Source organism: Macaca nemestrina, chromosome 3 (assembly GCF_043159975.1).
Source record: "Macaca nemestrina isolate mMacNem1 chromosome 3, mMacNem.hap1, whole genome shotgun sequence".
Classification (NCBI taxonomy): domain Eukaryota; kingdom Metazoa; phylum Chordata; class Mammalia; order Primates; family Cercopithecidae; genus Macaca; species Macaca nemestrina.
Window position 1 is genome coordinate 77,628,434 of NC_092127.1, and position 16,903 is coordinate 77,645,336.

The 16,903-nt window shown below is 34.0% G+C and overlaps 1 long non-coding RNA gene across 1 annotated transcript; it reads right to left on the minus strand.

Moving 5' to 3' along the window:
* Nucleotides 1-353: 353 nt before the first annotated feature.
* LOC105486241 (uncharacterized) lies at nt 354-15,139 on the minus strand. Its single transcript, XR_011620545.1, has 3 exons — nt 14,992-15,139; nt 6,501-6,639; nt 354-593 (listed from the first exon to the last, which is right to left on the minus strand). It is a non-coding gene; the product is annotated as an uncharacterized lncRNA (long non-coding RNA).
* Nucleotides 15,140-16,903: the final 1,764 nt, after the last annotated feature.

The window sequence follows — 16,903 nt, forward strand, 5'->3', positions numbered from 1 at the left end:
GTAAAAAGACAAATGATACCCAAAATGACACTTTTCACATACTTCCATCCTTACCTCAATGCACTGTCCTTTATGTCTAATTTTTCAACTAAGTATCAGAAAACTATCCCTCCTCCCCATGAAACAAAACCAACAGAACACTTACACAAGGAAACACATTTTAAAAGCTTTCTGCATTTATACTGAAGACGAATCCGATTTAGCATCCTAAAGACTCACATTAAGATCCCTTGGAGTCCTAGACAGTGAAAATGTCATGGTACTACACCCATACCCCACTATGTAATTTCCAATAAGAACAATACTATTGACCATGCTGTGTAGGAAACTACCATAAAACCTTATTAGCCAGCCACATTCAGTATTTATTTAGTTGTTTATCCAGACAGCTGGAGGTCAGCGGATTTAAGCCTGGTGCAGGTGCATGGCTCTGTCAATTTCAGCTGGCACTGCTCAAGTGTGTTAAGTTGAACCCAGATGATCTAGATACGGCTCCATGTGACCAGTTCAGCTAGACTCCATGTGTTTCTCATGCTTCTTCTGGGACCAGCAGGCTAGCCCAGGCTTCTTATTTTTAAGTTGATGGCAGAAACCTAAGAAGGAGCCATGGAACAAGAAAGGACTCTTAAGGCCTGGCCCATTAGTCTTGTCTTATTCATTTGACCAAAGCAAGCCTGGTGGCTAAATCTGAGGCCAAAAAGTAGAAAAATGTACTCCGCCCCCTCAGAAGGGAGAATCTGAAAAGTCACAGAGTATGGAGATAGTGAAGAATGAAGAACTGAGACATTCAGTGCAAGTATACAAATACTAAAACACATATTAGTTGTAAGAAGGGTCAGTCACCATGACTCATGAGTATAATTCAAGCACTTTGGAGGCTGAGGCCAGTGGATCATTTGAGCTCAGGAGTTCGAGACCAGCCTGGGCAACATGGTGAGACCCTGTCTCTTAATGATAATAATAATAATAATAATAATAATAATAATAATAATAGTAGTAGTAGTAGTAAAGATTAGGGCCGAGTGTGGTGGCTTATGCCTGTAATCCTAGCATTTTGGGAGGCCAAGCGGGACAGATCACCTGAGGTCAGGAGTTCAAAACCACCCTGTCCAACATGGCGAAACTCTGTCTCTACTAAAAATACAAAAATTAGCCAGGCGTCATGGCATGTGCCTGTAATCCGAGCTACTCGGGAAGCTGAGGCAGGAGAATCACGAACTCGGGAGGCGGAGGTTGCAGTGAGCCGGGATCGCGCCATTGCACTCCAGTCTGGGTGACAGAGTGAGACTCCGGCTCAAAAAAAAAAAAAAAAAAGATTATTTGTAAGAATGTCCTATAATTTTTTTTATTATATCCATGTTATACCTTTCTTGAAATAACAAACATCTTACGGATTCACTGATGTAATTGTCATAACACCTCCTAAAAATAGTATGTAATGAATTAGAAAGTGCAGAACCAACTGAAAAAGATTGGAAAGCCAACACCATAAAACCTGTTATACCTATGTTTTAATCTGCTTCTTTTGTTAATCAGTTTTACATGATAAAATCCTAATTTTTAGGACACATTAAGTACATAGTACATCTTTTTGACTTTAAAATAGACATTCCATATTACTATATTATTTTGGAAATACACACAAAAAGGCACAGGGAAAGAAAATTGTCAAATGTCAGATTCAAACAATTGATTTTTCTCGTTAAATAGTATAAGAGCTAATGTCTATATTGCTGGAGTTCTAACTACTTTATAGATATTAACACGTTTAGTCCTCACAACAACCCTGAGATTTACATATTATCTCCATTTTTATGGATATAGAAACAGGCACAAATAATTTAAATGACGGAGTCCAAAGTCAGCCTGCAATTAAGTGGCAGAGCTGGGATTCAAAGGCAAATAGTCTAGCACCATTTTGTTGTCTTAATGACTCCACCATACTTTTTCTGGAGCAATGATTATTAATTATGAAACTTTATCTAATTTCTTAACATCTTAACATTACCTTAGTTGTGTCAACACAAAACAAGATTAATCATAAAAGTTTCAATTATGCAGGATTTAGATTGTATCAAAAACATCAGAATAATTCTCTTTTCAATTTTATTATTTTTATTCTATATATGGCTCATACAATGACCAGTTTATCCCAAGACATCATATAACTTCAACAATGTAAAAATCAGCACTCTCAAATGGTTATCAAACCAAATATCATTTTGCACTAAGATTCTGTTCTAAATTAATTTTTCAAAGAAACTAGAAATGCGTATTTGTTATTTCATGTTATAAACGTTGACAAAATAGATAATAACATTACATTCTGTCTAATTTGACAACAAGAACAAAATAAAGCCCTACAATAGAATCTTACATCAAAGTTATCTGCTGATGTTTATGTTTCCAGATCCGTTTTGAGGGGAAGTTTTAGGTCTTTTTCCACATTTGTTTTTAAAATTACCATCATTACTACATTTCACTTCATTTGTATCTAATATTAACAACATTCAGTGAAGAAGAAATAAAAAGTCTGGGAAGATTATTTCAATCCATTGTTTTATACATTCCTTAGTTATGGAGGGCTGTTTTGTCTCAGAACAAGTACAGTGCACTGTTTGTAATTATGGAGGCATCTCAGTGGAATTACAAGCACCAAGAGAGAGAAAGCACTGTGATCTGGCTGTGATTGAGAAAGATAGACTACTTCAGTGGAAATTCAGTCCCCTTAGAAACTAAAAATATTCTGAGTTTTGAACTAACAGTAAAAATATAGAGTTAGAGAGTAATTGCTTAATCTTGAAATGACATTCTCTTTCTGAAAAGTACAGATTTGAAGCATTTTTATAAAGAGGACTTTCTTAACATTAAATAACTCCTACAAACACTTATTTTGATGAGTTAAGGGTAAATGAATCAGCCTATGTGGATTAAATTTTCTTTGACATGCTTAAAGATTTACATAGCTAGGGGATGTGTGATGGCCTAAATCATTTGGGGTTTTATTGACCCCAAAGCATTCAAAAGTCAAATTGAGCTTCTCAGGCCACTGGAACTCAATTGCTCTTCCAATGATGATATCTGATGTGAAACCTCAAGAAAATATTTCTGTGTTTTCTTAACATAACAGAATTATTTTGGAATCAGTTATTAATAGTCATGTAAGCCAAAGTAAGCAAACATTTTTTTCTTGATTTTTAAAAATAAAATATCATGATGTTTATCTGGTTATGAACATGACTAGTTTCATTTTCATGTATTGCTAAACTCTGCTTCTCAATGAGAATTTACTTGCTTTTTCAGAATGTAGTTAGAGTCAAGGGTGATGAGGTCCACAGGGAAGTGTGCAGGTGGAGAACCAGGAAATTATACCCTTGAGAAGCTTTGGGGTTTTTAATCATTGAGATCTGACTCATAATGACTGATGAAAACATTCTGCTCCTCACTAGTGACTTGCAGATGGTGGAGCTAGTTTAAACTCATTTTAACTTCTTTCTTCCTTAAGTTATCAAACATGTGCATGTATGAATATGTGTATATGGATATAGGATTTAAACAGTGAGGGAAAAAACCTCATTTCTGCTATTCATGACCTCTAAGATGCTAGGTGAGATTTTCCATACAAAAAGCTATCCTACAAAAGTGTTTCACCATTCAGATGAAATCAAAAGCTTATGCTGTATCATTTACCTCTATCCCAACTGCCTGTGTGCGCGCGCACACACACGTACTCACATTTCCTAATACTTTTGGCAGTGTTCATTAATACTGGCTTGGTGACTGAAACAACTAACTTGTCCTCACCTATAATATGTACATGTAATACATATATTCCAGTGTGAATGCCAGTATGCACACATATATTCGGTTGGTGCAAAAGTATTGTAGTTTTTGCCATTCCTTTCAATGACTGAAAAAGGATATCAGACCAAAAAATTATGTAATTATGAATCATAAATGGCATTTACTCCATTATCTTGTTATGATTTGTAAGGTGCTTTGTGCATACAGTTGATGATAGAAGAGACACAGACCTGGCAAGCTGAGAAAAGTCAGAGTATCTTTCCTATATTCCCCCACACTAAGTAATCTGTGTTTACATAATTCATTTTTGTTTGAGAGGGGCAGTGACTCCCATCCTCCCTCCTTTTATCCCCATTGGCTTAAAAAATTCTTAAGGTCTTTTGAATTAACCAGAAAATTTAGCTCAGTTGAAATTAAAACTGTATGATGATATTAACAGTGAGATCACTATCACTATCATAATGCTTAAATATAAATTGTGCTCATAAAATTTTAATTTTTGTTTCATTACAAAATAATGAGCTTCATATTAATAAATGTGTTATTGTCTGGTCTGTCTTCTAGAATAAAGAATTAATCTTGCTGTGGAAGAAAACACTTGAATGTAGTTTTAAAATCTTGTTAGTATATTTGTAGAAAAACTTTAAATTATTTATCTTAAAAAACAGGAGAAAAATTGCTTTTAATCAAGTTAGCATGGTTATTAAGGAAGATTTGGGACTGGCATATCTTGTAAGGACAGCATAAATATATCTGATTGTTATATAATTTGTGACATTAATACTTTGCTTAAATCTTTTAAAAATTATACTCTGTTAAATGCATACCGTAACACAGGTATAAGTAATTTAATGAAAATTCTTTCCTCTATTATGACAGTTCATACTCTTACATAAATGTTCTAAGCAATTCTGTTAATATATTTTATACAGGTAAAATATGTATCTATGTATATGTTTATATATGTGTCTGTGTATATATTATGCTTGGAATGTTCACAGGTAAAAGACAAGTTGTATAAAGATAAATCATAATTTTCCATAAATATATCTCTATTATGAAGGAAAAATATAAATTTCACTTATATAGATATTTATTAGTAATATAGATGTTTAACCATAGAAATATGCCAATAGCACTTGCAAATTACTTATCTCAGAAATTACCATCTGGCCATATGTCTCTAAAATTGTAAATATGTTAGTTTGTATGAATGGATAAATTCATTTTAGCTACCTTACTTCATTGTCTTCAATATTTTTAATTAAACTTTTAAATATCTGGTGGTTTATTATATTTTTATATATGCTGACACTTTTAATATTCTTTATGTCATTGAAGTAGTAGAGTTACTCTCTCTCAAGAAATACAGCCCGTGCTAAAGTATATCATATTTGAGCTATAACTGTTCCACTTACTCTTCTCCTCTCTCCTCTCTTTGTGAATATACATTTATTTGAAATCTACAAGTTTTATTTTTTTAATGTTTGAGTCAAGCAAATTGCAGTCTATCCACACTCAATACAGTGGGGTAAAGGTGGGAAGGGGTTATCCTAAAATGACAGCCTGGTAGTCCTGGTCATGTCCTGGGATTGCTAATAGTCCAGGCTGATCTGACACATAGCAATATTTACCTATTTTCCATTTCTATTCTTACAGTCTGTGTTAATCTAGCACATCCAGGGCCTGTTGATCAACCAGATAACATTATCTTGATACTTAATATTGTGTAGCAAGGGAAATCTCTGACTTATTTTCTTGTATTTTCAGGAAAGAAGGTCAGATGTGTTATGTTTGAGTGGAGGACTAAATTCAGTACTTTTGAATCTCTGTAGATTTTGAATATTGAAGGCCCTGGCAAATTCTGCACATTGCCCCAAACCAAAGGGTGAATTATATTGTTAAGAAAATGCATCCTTTAAGCAGAGGTATTTTAAAAGAGGAATGGGCTCTGAAATTGCTGATACATTTCTTTTCTAATAGTAGTTAGTGCTAAGCCTTGAGAATGAAAGGGCATCAGTTATAACCAGATTTCTATGGTGTAAATGGAAGAGAGGCAAAATCACAAAATCCAGTGAGTTTGCCTGGGGCTCTAATAATATTGAATCATCCTCACTTCTCAAACAATCTGGATTGCTTTAACTTCTTGTGCCTGGTCTTTCCATGTCACAGCAGACCAATGGGAAGGCCAATAATGCAGCAACCATGGCCAATTTCTCTGTTTAGAGTCCCATCTGGTTATAAAACCTTGCTTATTCCTAGGAGATAGACCAGAACCATGGGTCCAATTTACATGGGTTAGGTGGTACAAGTGCCTCTTCAGTTGCATGGTCTTTACAAGCTGCAACTGATTAGTGTTGTGACTTATTTACTTTGCGACAACCTTGTAACAGCATTAGCAGCCCTCGCAATCACATGGCTTGACTGCTATTATGACCTCCTAAGAGGACTCTCAGCAGATTCTGTGGGATGCAGCAGCACAACCCCTAAGCGATGTGAGTAACCAAGATGAAATTTTATGTCTCTTCCCCAGCTTGGTTTAGGTCTGTGTGGTCAGTTGGCTTTGCAGATTTTTAATGAGGAGCAAACATTGTTTTGGAGCAGCACAGCTGAGGAGCAGGGGACTGGTAGAAGATGTTGTTTTTGGCAGAAATGGTGGCATGGTAAGGCATAACAGTTGGTAGGAGTACACTTACTGTGAAAAAAAGAGTGTCTACTAGTTGGAAAACTCGTAATTGTGTTGGTGAAACTTCCGTCAACAGCTCTGATTTGAAAGCCATTGATCTTGCAAATTACTTAGTCTGGAGTTATTGCTTCTAAGAATCTAAAAAATTCCTGTGCAGAAAATAATAATATTATTATTTCCTTAGCATCTCTAGTGAATTTTTCCTTTTTGTCACTAAACTGTTTATTTATGCATCCGTTTCTTTGTTCATATTCCATCATTGAGTATTTGTTAAGGACTTACTATTTGCCCTTCTGATGATAAAAAAGTTAGTTAAATATATCTCCCATCCTTTAACACCTTACAGTCTTGCCAGTGAAGGAAAATACCTGTAAATAGCTATGCAAATGAGATGCATATATAAGGTATTAAGAGAGTTCAGATGAGAAAAGGGATTTTTCAAAATCTATCTAGAAGGATTAAGAAAAGCTTCAATATTGAGAACACCTGATTTTAGCCTTGAATGATGAGTCAAATTTAGAAACTGAAACATGGGAAAAATACATATCAATTGGAAAAAAAAAAAACAGCCTGAGTAAAGGCAAGGATAGTGTACCAAAACTTGATAGTTCTTCACTTTTACTAGAATGCCTTCAGGTGAACATCGGGAGGTAAGATCCAGGAAGTGAGTTGGAGCTTTATCTTGGTGGATCTTAAAAGCTAGTTGAAAAAAAAGTTAGGTTTTACTTTAGGCAGTAAGACGTTTCATAAATTTTTAAACAAATACATTTAGGGCGTTCAATATTGTAAAAACACTTTAGGCTATTCTTTAATTGTTTATTAGTATTTATACTCTGCCTATTAATGAATATATTCTGATATTTGTCCTTATGTATCTGGGCATATAATGTAATACACTATTCTTTTAAAGAACTTACTACTAAAAAGGAATTTGAGATGACATGGGCAGAAATGGTAATGAAATTTAGATTTTTCTTGTATTTATAGATAGTTTTTGCTAAGAAAATTAATACTACAAGAAAGATGTGGTGAGGTAGACAATAATAAGGTAATAAGAACAGATGTTCTGTTATTAAATAAAAGGCTTTTGTTTTCTTGATGGTAAAGTGATGGCTTGTGTGGGTGTGTGTATGCATATATGTATAGATATGTATGTGTGTAATATATGTATATATATTTATAGAGAATATATAAACTTGGAAGGATTATGTGTGTGTGTATGTGTCTATACATATATGTGTCTATACACACACATACACACATATCCTTACAAGTTTGAATCAGAATTTCAGAGAAATATTCAAACTTTGTTAGCAAATATGAAATTTTTAAGCATTTTAAAGTTCTTCAGAAATATTCAGTTATTCATATATTAAGGATAGGTCATTTAGAAATCATTTTCATTTTTTTGTCTGTTGGAGCCTACAAGAATCACCCAAGTAATGCTTTGCTACTCCATATGCAGTCAACAGTTCTTTAGAGTAAATCACTGCATTTGTTTAAGAAATTTGCTATAATTCACAACTGTTATTATTCAGGCCAGAATTCTTGCTAATCCATGTGAGTCCATTTTATGTTTTTCCCCTAAAGTGAAGGCAATATTTACTAAAACATAAAATACTCACAGAATTAAGAAAATGTCATAAAACCACTTAATAGTTTTTATGAAGGCAGGAACTTAATCTTACATTTATCAGAAAAAGGAATGGGTCATGAAACACCCTGACCCTTAGCCTAGCATTCTACTTGTAAAGTAACTCATTTAAATGTGATGGAGAAGAAAGAACGTAATCTCTTAAAGAAAATTTTCCTTATCAGTTCACATTGCTGGAGTGCAGTCGACTCTTTCCCGCTCAACTTTTGAACATAATAAAGTATCTTTAGGAACCAAATTGCTGAATTCCTTTTACACTTTACTTTTCTATTGGTTGATAAATGCATAACGAGAATCCTGAAAAATATCTTTTGTGGCAACTCATTGTAATTACTCTAAAATGAAACAAAGAGTATTTAAATTATTTAATAAGAAGAATTATTCACTAAGAAAAAGAATGATTTAACAAGAAAGCCTATCAGCTATTATTGTTGTAGCAACTGAAGGGTACCAGTAATAAAACAAAAATATATGCTTTAAATATTTTTGCCATATCTTATTTTCTTCTTCCAAATGAGCCTTAAAACAGTTACCTTTGAATGTATGTAAAACTCAATAAAATAATTAGTAACTTTTTGGATACTGCCACTGATCCCACAGAAATACAAACTACCATCAGAGAATACTGTTACCACCTATACACAAATAAAGTAGAAAATCTAGAAGAAATGGATAAATTCCTGGACACATACACCCTTGTAAGACTAAACCAGGAAGAAGTCGAATTCCTGAATAGAACAATAACAAGTTCTGAAATTGAGGCAGTAATTAATAGCCTGCCAACCAAAGAAAGCCCAGGACTGGATGGATTCACAGCTGAGTTCTACTAGAGGTACAAAGAAGAGCTGGGATCATTTTTTCTGAAAGTATTATGAACAATAGAAAAATAGGGACTCCTCCGTAACTCATTTTATGAAGCCAGCATCATCCTGATACCAAAACCTGGAAGAGACACAACAAAAAAAGAAAATTTCAGGCCAATATCCCTGATGAATACTGATATAGAAATCCTCAATAAAATACTGGCAAACCAAATCCAGCAGTGCACCAAAAAACTTACCCACCATGATCAAGCCAGCTTCATCCCTAGGATGCAAGGCTGGTTCAACATACGCAAATCAATTAATGTAATCCATCACATAAACAGAACCAATGACAAAAACCACATGATTATCTCAATAGATGCAGAAAAGGCCTTCGATAAAATTCAACACCCCTTCTTGCTAAAAACTCTCAATAAACTAGGTATTGATGGAATGTATCTCAACATAATAAGAGGTATTCATGACAAACCCACAGTCAGTATCATACTGAATGGGCAAAGGCTGGAAGCATTCCCTTTGAAAACTGGCACAAGACAAGGATGCCCTTTCTCACCACTCCTATTCAACATGGTATTGGATGTTCTGGCCAGGGCAATCAGGCAAGAGAAAGAAATAAAGGGTATTCAAAAGGAAGAGAGGAAGTCAAATTACCTCTGTTTGCAGCTCACATGATTGTATATTTAGAAAACCCCGTCATCACAGCCCCAAATCTCCTTAAGCTGATAAGCAACTTCAGCAAAGTCTCAGGATACAAGATCAGTGTGCAAAAATCACCAGTATTACTATACATCAATAATAGACAAACAGAACAAAATCATGTGTGAAATCTCATTCGCAATTGCTAAAAAGAAAATACCTAGAAATACAACTTACAAGAGACGTGAAGGAGCTCCTCAAGGAGAACTTCAAGCCACTGCTCAAGAAAATAAGAGAGTACACAAACAAATAGAAAAACATTCCATGCTTATGGATAGAAAGAATCAAATATTGTGAAAATGGCCATACCGCCCAAAGTAATTTACAGATTCAAGGCTATTTCCATCAAGCTACCATTGACTTTCTTCACAGAACTAGAAAAAACTACTTTAAATTTCATATGGAACCAAAATGAACTCATATAGCCAAGACAATCTTAAGCAAAAAGAACAAAATTGGAGGCATCACGCTACCTGACTTCAAACTACACTACAAGTCTACAGTAACCAAAAGAGCATGGTACTCATACCAAAACAGATATATAGACCAATGGAACAGAACAGAGGCCTCAGAAATAACACTACACATCTACAACCATCTGTTCTTTGACAAACCTGACAAAAACAAGCAATAGGGAAAAGGACTCCCTATTTAATAAATGGTGCTGGGAAAACTGGCTAGCCATAAGCAGAAAACAGAAACTGGACCCCTTCCTTACACCGTATACAAAAATTAACTCTAGATGGATTAAAGATTTAAATGTAAAACCTAAAACCATAAAAATCCTAGAAGAAAACCTAGGCAATACCATTCAGGGTATAGGCATGGGCAAAGACTTCATGACTAAAACACCAGAAGCAATGGCAAGAAAAGCTAAAATAGACAAATGGAATCTAATTAAACTCAAGAACTTCTGCACAGCAAAAGAAACTATCATCAGACTGAGCAGGCAACCTGCAGAATGGGAGACAATTTTTGCAATCTATCCATCTGACGAAGGGCTAATATCCAGGATCTATAAGGAACTTAAATTTACAAGAAAAAAACCCCATCACAAAGTGGGCAATGGATATGAAAAGACAGTTCTCAAAAGAGGAAGTTTGTGCAGACAACAAACATATGAAAAAATCTCATCATCACTGGTCATTAGAGAAATGCAAATCAAAACCTCAATGAGATACCATCTCACGCCAGTTAGAATGGTGATCATTAAAAAGTCAGGAAACAACAGATGCTGGAGAGTATGTGGAGAAATAGGAATGCTTTTACACTGTTGGTGGGAGTGTAAATTAGTTCAACCATTGTGGAAGACAGTGTGGCGATTGGTTCCTCAAGGATCTAGAACCAGAAATACCATTTGACTCAGCCATCCCATTACTGAGTATATACCCAAAGGATTATAAATCATTCTACTACAAAGACACATGCACACATATGCTTATTGCAGCACCATTCACAATAGCAAAGACTTGGAACGAACTCAAATGCCCATCAATGATAGACTGGATAAAGAAAATGTGGCACATAAACACCATGGGATACTATGCAGCCATAAAAAAGGATGAGTTCATGTCCTTTGCAGGGACATGGATGATGCTGGAAACCATCATTCTTAGCAAACTAACACAGGAACAGAAAACCAAACAGCACAAGTCCTCACTTATAAGTGGAAGGTGAACCATGAGAACATGTGGACACAGGGAGGGGAACATTACACGCCGAGTCCTATCAGGGAGTGGAGGGGGGGCAAGGGGAAGGAGAACATTAGGACGAATACCTAATGCATGAGGAGCTTAAAACCTAGATAACAGGTTGATGGGTTCAGCAAACCACCATGGCACATACATACCTATGTAACAAATCTGCACATTCTGCACATGTATCCCTGAATTTAAGTATAATAAATAAAAAGAAAAATATTAGTAACTTTTAAAATTTAGTAAGTGTTTAAAATATCTCTGATATTTTGATTTAAAATAGCCTCTCATTATTTCATTTGCTGCAACTAGTTTTTTCTCCAAAATATCTATAAAAACACAGAAAAACACAATTTACAATATTCTAATTTAGAGTGGAAAGTCAACTTAATATGAACATTTAGAAGCAATTATTTCCAACATAAAGTCCTTTGTATTAGTGCAGGAGGGCCGCCCACCCCCCACCTCACCCCCTGCCTCATTAGCAAACACAGGACTTTTGGCATTATCTGGAGACTTTTTTTTTTTTTTTTTTTTTTACAGCTGCGATGGAGATCTTTACTGGCATCTAGTGAATAGAGGCCAGAGATGCTGCTAAACATCTTAAAACGCACAGGAAACCTCCAACATAAAAAATAATTATCTGGTTCAAAATATCAGCAGTGCTGGGATTGAGAAACCTTGTATTAGAGCAAAAATGAAAATAACTGAACTATCCATATAATACCCATAGTGACTTTGTCATCCTGAAGTGATAGTTTTATTTCCCTCTCCACTGATGGTTCACTGATTCAAGAATATAAGAGTATATCAAGATGGGAGAAAGAAAAATACTCCAAGAATTGCAGTAGTAATCTAGAAGCCAGAAAAAAAGGATTATTGTCTTTAGTGTGGTGAGCAAAAATAGCTTCCAAGTTAGAATTCATTACATAGTACATATTTCTTTGGACAGGACAAGGGTGACTTAAAGATAGTTTTGAATCAACAAGATTGAGACTTTACAACAAAAGTTATCTCATTAAGAAAAAATTTAAAGATATATTTAATATAATACATGTTTAATGTTACCAGATGATAGTCTGGATGCAAGGAGAAATAAAGAAAAAAGTGAGAAAAGTGTTAGTCAACTTTAACAAATCTTGACTTTTTAAACTAATAATATTAATTTTAAGGTTAAACTTAATTAAATTATAGGAGAAGAGTGAATATACATATAGAATTGTGTTTGATTATTCACATACATATAGAATTGTGTTTGATTATTCACATACATATAGAATTGTGTTTGATAATACACTGATTAATTTTAGATCTTGGTAACTAAAACCAGCATTTTCACTGATTACAAAACTACTTAAAAAATAATGGAGGGCATGGCTTCTAGTAAACTGATGAAGCCATATTAGTAAGAGTTTAAAAAGATGTTTAAAATTTTAAAAGCATATCTGGTAATAAAGAGAGCAAAGAATAATTATTAAAAGATGTATTTACAAGGGAAATATAAGTTTTAATCTGCAATGCAATAAGTAACATAGCCTTAAAACAATAAAGCAAAAAATAATACCACTATAAAGACAAATATAAAAATTCATAAGCATTGTGGAGAAATTTAAAAATGCCTATCTCAAAATTAGATAGATGAAGCAGACAAAAGTTTCAAATAATAGCATAGAAGTTTCAGTCAACAAAACAAGTTAGATCTAAATAAGTCACATAAAAGTTTTCATTCAAAAACTGCGAAGTGCATATTATTTTTAAACACATACTGTACTAAACTTTGAACATATACTGGGCTATAAAGTAAAACTCAGCAATCATCATGGCAATAATGTTCTCCAACAACAAAGCAATTACGCTGAAAATAAACAACAAAAAACACATAAAAATAAACAGAAACAAGCCAAGTTAAAAAATTTAGGAACACATTATAAACTGACAAATAGCTTTAAAAAATCATACTGGTGAAAAATGCTTAGAATGAAACAATAATGACAACCCTACATTTTAAAACATGTGATACTCAGGTGAAAATTTTTAGAACTTAGTCAGTTAATATATAGCATGAATCTTTATAATAGAAAGAAAAACATTATTTTTCTAACTAACCATCTTACAAAGTTCAGAACAGGAAAACAGAAGAATTATCATCCAAAATAAATTAGGAGGAAATAAATTATAGATATAACATAATAAGTAAAAGAAATTAATGATAAACTAATACATGGTGAAAAAGATGAAAAAAGCAAATATAGATGCTTGAAAAAAATCTAATAAAATTGACAAACCACTGGCAAGGTTGATCAAGACATGAAGGATGGAGGCATAAATAAGTGATTTTAGGAAAGTAAAAGAGAACATAACTACAACTGCATTGTAGTGACTAAGAGGTCATGTAGTGTGTACAGTTATGAGTCCAGATCCCCTGACCAGATTGGGTGTGTTTATATCTAAACTCCACTACATATTAACAGTGTCATCATAGTCAAGTTAGTTGATCTTTCTCTGGTTCATTTACACCACCTATAAAAAAGGGAAAATAACAGGATTTGTATCAATAAATAGTGTTGAGATTAAATAAGCTAATATATGGTAATGGTAGCAGTTAGAACAGCATAGTACATAGTAAATAGTATATAAGTATTTTGTTATTTTTATACATGTATTATATGTGCATTGTATCACCATCAGTAATATTAATTTTTAAATGGCTTTGTGCAAATAAAATTCAAAATTTAAATAAAATGGACAAATTCCTAGAAAAAATATTACATAAAAACTTCAAAAAACATAGAAGACCAATTAATCAAATAACAGTTAAATAATCAAATAATAATTAATTTAAAAGCATCAATATCTCAAAAAACTTTCCATAAAGATGCTTTCACCAATAAAAGATACTTCTACCAATAAAATATACCAGTTATTCAATTAGCACATTTATCAAATCAAATCTTACACAATATGTTCCAGATTGTAGAAAAAGTAGAGATACTCCTTAACTCATTTTATGAACATAGTCTAACTTTGGTCCTCAAAAGTGGTATGGAGTATAGACAAGGAAAATTAGAGACTACATTCACTTGGAAACAAAAAAATAAATTGAAAAGAAAATCAACAAATTGAATCTAGCATTATATAAAAATAATAAATCATGATCAAGATGATGTTACTTCAGGGTTTTTAACAATAGAAAATTCTCCTAGCATGATCTACCATAATGCTAAATCAGACAAAAAGCTGTCCCTGTGGCTCTCAACCACACTGTGGTCTAGATAGTCTACAGTGTGCATCTGAACTAGGAATCAGAAGCCTTGGAACAAGGGTGTGATAGAGAAACAGGTTCTGTGCCTATCTATCTATGTCGCAGAGCTGGTAGAGCCCCCTCACCTCCCTCCCACCACAGAAACCTCAGTACACTTCACCAGGAATTCCTCCCAGACACCCTCATCAAGACTGTTGTGTGGACTTCCATTGGGATATTTTTGGCTAACCCAGGAGTTCTAGCTCTACCCAGCTATGTCCTCTCCCACAGAAAAGGAAGGTCAGGCTACCAAGCACCCCACTGTCCAACTCTTCACCTGAAACAACAGAGAGCACCTCATGGTAAACAAAGATCAACTCCATACCCACCTGCTAGTGCAGCAGCTGGCTCTTACCTATAAACACCATCTTCTGGCCCATAGGCCAAACCACACAGCTCAATAGAAAACCTGTTGACAGAAATACACAGCACTATAGAAACAAAACAAAAAACCCCTGCCCAACACAACCTTCTCCAGATGAGAAGCAATCAGAAAAGAATTCTGCCTTCATGAAAAATAAGTGTTATGACATCACCAAAGGCTTACTCTGACTCCCAACAAAGGTCCGTAGCCAAAATGGAGGCATAGAGATGACAGATGGAGAATTCAAAGCATGGATTGCAGGAAAACTCAATAAGATCCAAGATAAGATTGAAAATCAACACAAATAAATTTGTAAAGCAATCCGGGAAATAAAAGAAGTAAACACCTTTAAAAGATGAATCAGAGCTACTGAAACTGAAAAACTCACTTAAGGAATTTCAAAATACAATTGAAAGATTTATTAATAGACTAGACCAAGCAGAAGAAGGAATTTTAGAGTTTGAAGATTGTCTTTTGAACTAATCCAGTCAGACAAAGAAAACATAATTTTTAAAAAAATGAACAGAGTCTCAGAGAAATATGGGATTATGCAAAGTGACCAAACCTATAAATTATTGGCATTCCTGAGAGAGACGGAGAAAAAAATGAACACCTGGAATGTGTATTTGAGTAAATAATTCCAGAAAATCCTTAATATTGCTAGAGAGGTAGACATCCAGATAAAAGTAATACAGAGAACACCTGCCAGATACTACACAAAAAGAATATCGCCAAGGCATATAGTCACCAGACTGTGTAAGGTCTATGGTAAACAATAAATCTGAAAGGCAGCTAGAGAAAAAGGTCAGATCACATACAAAGAGAATCCCATCAGGTTAACAGTGGGCTTATCAGCAGAAATATACAAGTCAGAAGACACTGGTAGCATATTTTCAGCATTCTTAGAGAAAAGAAACTCCAACAAAGAATTTCGTACCCTACCAAACTAAGCTTCATAAGTGAAGGAGAAATACAATCTTTTTTAGACAAATAATCACTAAGGAAATTTATTACCACTAAATTAGCCTTACAAGAGATCCTTAAGGGAGTTCTAAACATGACTATGGAAGAACAATATCTGCTACCACAAAACCACACCTAAGTACATAGCCCATAGATCCTTTAAAGCAACTACCCAATAGGAAGTGCAAAATAACAAGCTAACAATCGTATGATAGAATCAAAGCCTCGCATATCAATATTAACCTTGAATGTAAGTGGCCTTAATGCCACACTTTAAAGAATAGAGTAGCAAGTTGGATTAAAAACAAACACACACAAAAAAACCACAACCCATTCCTCTACTGTCTTAAAAAAAAACTATCTCACATGTAACGATACCCATAGGCTCAAAGTAAAGTATACAAAAAATAGTACTAAATAATGGCAAAGGCTTCAACCCAACAAAATGATTTTGCTCTACTAAATATATATACACCTAACAGTGGAGCACCCAGATTCATAAAGCAAGTATTCCTAGACCTATGGAAAGACTTAGCCACAAAATAATAGTGAGGGACTGCAAAACTCCACTGACAGTGTTAGACAAATTATTAAGGCAGAAAACTAACAAGCCCTGTATCTACATTTGATAGCTGATCACCTGGACCTAATAAATATCTCCAGAATACTCCACCCATTAACCATAGAATATACATTTTTCTCATCTGCACATGGAATATACTCTAAGATTGACCACATGCTCAGCCATAAAGCAAGTCTTAATCAATTCAAATTAATCAAAATCGTAGCAACTATACTTTCAGACCACTGTACAATAAAATTATAAATCAGTACCAAGAAAATTCCCCCAAAACTACAAAATACATGGAAATTAAACAATATACTCCTGAATGACTTTTTGAGTAAACAATAAA